The following is a 3,955-nucleotide window of genomic DNA, read 5'->3' on the forward strand; positions in this document are numbered from 1 at the left end:
ATCACAGTAACACTTACTATGAGTTAGAAAGTTTTCTGAGCAGTTGCCCAGTAATACTTACTATGACTGAAATAAAACACGTCCTCAGTACCAGAACCAGTGAAGACTCCGGTATACTATAGTGTGCTGCAGGGGGCAGGGACCAGCAAACAGGTGTTAATTGTTCCCAGTCCTCTGTCACCCGAGGAGTCTTCAGCTAGCTCTGGTGCAGTGGGCTGGGACTGAAAAACAATTGATCATTATAGTCCCAGCCTTGGCACCGCATCAGAGTCTCCTGATTGAATTACCTCTGTGGAGCAGTCGGGTGTTAGCTCAGTGCATGTTAGGTAATATGATCTGGATAGTATAGTAGTATAGTACAGTAGATAGTATAGTACAGTATACTCCTCATGGGAAAAGTCCTAATTTTGCTAGCTATGATGTCACTTAGCATATGTTTTACTGCTTGAACACTCAGCACTAGCCTTTTAAGTACAGTTAGCACATGCAAAGTGTAATGTGTGACAAAATCCTAAATGTCCTTTGCGTTTAGATGCACAGAGTGGGGTAGACTCCTCTCCCTGTGTCAGTGGAAATGGCAGTTCCCACTTACAGCAGCTTCATAGCTCCATTATGTAGCTGAAATGCTACATAGGAGTAAATTGAGGGAAATATTTAGCTCCTTAAATTTTGATCTGTTTATACCTCTTTTACCAGTAACAGCTTTCACTGAGAGAATAGGAAGTGGGGAAAGGATGAACAGCTAATTTACACATCACAATATCATGCTAATTACTTATCAAATTAGCCAAATCAGTTCTGAATCTTCTCAACTGAGCAACACTCAATCGTTCAAACACCATAAGTTATGCAATGTGCCTCTTGACTTACTCCATTTCCCTGAGGCTGGGCTATCAGTCTCAGAGGATTTTGGAGACAGTTACTTTCACATGTCTCAGTGACCGCATCTACACGAGACACTACTGCACAGTAGCTACTGTGTATTTATTTAGTACTTGTATAAACAAGTGTGAAATAAATTAACAATAACCAGACTTACTGTGCAGTAGTGATGCCGAACACATTTTTTGTGATGCTACTGTGTAGTAGCCTAATAACTACTGCACAATAGCATCGCATCACTGTTTTTGGCACTGCTACTGTGCAGCAGCATCGGGCTACAGTGCAGTCAGTGTCTTGTGAAGATGTGGTCAGTGTGAGACAGCTAGTATCACAAAAGTTGTCTTTCTGAAAACCTGTTTTCAATGGAATTTAACGTTAAAGTGCAGTTGGAGTTGCAGTTAGCAAGGGATGTGAAGGGTAACAAGAAGGGTTTCTACAAGTTGTTGGTAGCAAGAGGGAAAGGAAGTGTGGGTCAGGGAAAAATCAGGGAAAGCGTGGGTCCCTTACTGAATGGTGGAGGCAACCTAGTGACAGAGAATGCAGAAAAGGCTGAAGTGCTCAATGCCTTTTTTGCTTCCATCTTCACAGGCAAGGGCAGCTCCCAGACTATTGTACTGGGCAGCAGTGTTCCCTCCAAACTGTGCACGTGCACAGCCACACACAAGTAAAAGCTTGCCATGCACAAACTTTTTAAGGCCACTCACCCTCCCAAAGGCAGGGGCGGGGGCTGGTGCAGGCTCCACTGGCTCCGGGATACTGCTTTGCGGGCTCTGCCAGCTCCAGGGAACTGCTCCGTGGGTTCTGGGGAACTGCTCCACTCCCCCGCATCGCCTCAGGGAGTGAGGATGCACATGGCGTCGGGGCTGGGGAGTGGAGCAGTTCCCCAGAACTAGCAGAGCCTGCGGAGCAGTTCCCTGGAGCCGGCAGAGCCTCGCGTGGAGCAGGCAGCAGCTCCTCCCTGAGGTGAGGCAAGGTGGGGACCGGGGCTGGTGCGGGCTGCACTGGCTCCAGGGAACTGCTCCACCCCCCAGCCCTGATGCCATGTGCCTCCTTGCTCCCTGAGGCAATGCAGGGGAGCAGAGCAGTTCCCTGGAGCCAGCGGAACCTGCGCCAGCCCAGCCCCCACCTCACCTCACCTCACCTCAGAGAGGAACCACCGCCTGTCCTGCATGAGGAGTGAGGAGCTTACCTCTGTTTGGTGGCTGAACCCTGCCCGCTCCTACCTGGACACTTACTTTGGGGCACTTAACAGCAGACCGCACGGTGCCGAAAGGGGGAAGTGGGAACAAAGCGGTGCACTCATGGACCACTGCTCCTTAGAGGGAATATTGCTAGGCAGCACAGTTTTGAGAGGAGGTGAGCAGTCAACAGTGGTGAAGGAATAGGTTAGGGACTATTTAGAAAAGCTGGATGTGTACAGGTCTATGGGGACAGATGAGATGCACCTAAGGGTGCTGAGGGAGTTGGCTGATAAGATTGCAGAGCCATTGGCCATCATCTTTGAAATATGATGGTGATCAGGAGAGGTCCCAGATGATTGGAAAAGGACAAACATAGTGCCCATATTTAAGAAAGGGAAAAAGGAGGATCCAGGGAACTACAGACCAGTCAGCCTCATGTGTCAGTCCCTGGAAAAATCATGGAGCAGATCCTCAAGGAATTCATTTGTAAGCACTTGGAGGAGAAAAATGTGATTAGGAACAATCAGCATAGATTCACCAAGGGCAAGTCACCCCTGACCAACCTGATTGCCTTCTGTGATGAAGTTACTGGCTCTGTGGTTTCAGGGAGACCAGTGGATGTGGTGTACCTTGATTTTAGAAAGGTTTTTGATACGGTTTCCCACAACATTCTTGCAGGCAAGCTAAAGAAGTACAGGCTGGATGAATGGACTGTAAGGTGGATAGAAAACTGGCTGGAGCATCGGGCTCAGAGAGTAGTAAATCAATGGCTTGATGTCTAGTTGGCAGCTGGTATCAAGTGGAGTCCCCCAGGGGTTGGTCCTAGAGCCAGTTTTGTTCAATGCCTTCATCAACGACCTGGAAGATGGCATAGTGTGCACCCTCAGCAAGTTTGCAGATGACACCAAGCTGGAGGGAGTAGTAGATATGCTGGGGAATAGGGTTAGGATTCAGAGTGACCTAGACAAATTGGAGGATTGGGCCAAAAGGAATCTCATGAGGTTCAACCAGGACAAGCACAAAGTTCTAGTTGAACTTAGGAGGGAACAATCCCATGCACCAGGACAGGCTGGGGTCTGACTGGCTGGGCAGCAGCTCTGCAGAAAAGCACCTGGAGGTGACAGTAGACAATAAGCTGAATATGAGTCAGCAGTGTGCCCAAGAAGGCTAATGGCATACTGGGCTGCATTGGTAGGTGTGTCACCAGTAGGTCAAGCAAAGTAATTATTCCCCTCTATTCAGCACTGGTGAAGCAACATCTGGAATAGTGTGTTCAGTTTTGGGCCTCCCACTACAAAAAGGATGTGGACAAATTGAAGACAGTTCAGCAGAGGGCAACAAAAATGGTGACGGGGCTGGTGAACATGACTTATGAGGAAAGATTTGGGGAACTTGGCTTATTTAGTCTAGAGAAGAGGAGACTGAGAGGAGACTTAATACAGTCTTTAACTACCTGAAGGGGGTTTGAAAGAGGATGGAATTAAGCTATTCTCAGTGGTGACAGGTGACAGAACAAGGAGCAATGGTATAAAATTGCAGCAAGGGAAGTTTAAGTTAGATATTAGGAATCATTTTCTCACAAGGAGGGTAGTAAAACACTGGAACAGGTTACCCAGAGAGGTGGTGGAAGCTCCATCCTTGGGGGTTTTCAAAACTTAGCTGGACAAAGCTTTGGCTGGGATGTTATAGTTGGGGCTGGTCCTGCTTTGAGTAGGAGGTTGGCCTAGGTGAACTCCTGAAGTCCCTTCCAGCTCTAACTTTCTATGATTCTATGTAACAATGGAAACACTTCTGAATCCTAAGGTTTGTAATAACTTAAGTCAAAATTTTTAAACAATATGTAGGCCCATATTTAATGTGTTTGTGTAATGCCCAGTATAACATAATCCCAA

The 3,955-nt window shown here is 47.3% G+C and overlaps 1 pseudogene; it reads left to right on the forward strand.

Annotated features, from left to right (window-relative positions):
• Nucleotides 1-1,244: 1,244 nt before the first annotated feature.
• LOC109299394 lies at nt 1,245-3,331 on the forward strand (annotated as a pseudogene).
• Nucleotides 3,332-3,955: the final 624 nt, after the last annotated feature.

This window comes from Gavialis gangeticus, unplaced genomic scaffold (genome assembly GCF_001723915.1).
Source record: "Gavialis gangeticus isolate Ggan-Ray unplaced genomic scaffold, GavGan_comp1, whole genome shotgun sequence".
NCBI classification, from domain to species: Eukaryota; Metazoa; Chordata; order Crocodylia; family Gavialidae; genus Gavialis; species Gavialis gangeticus.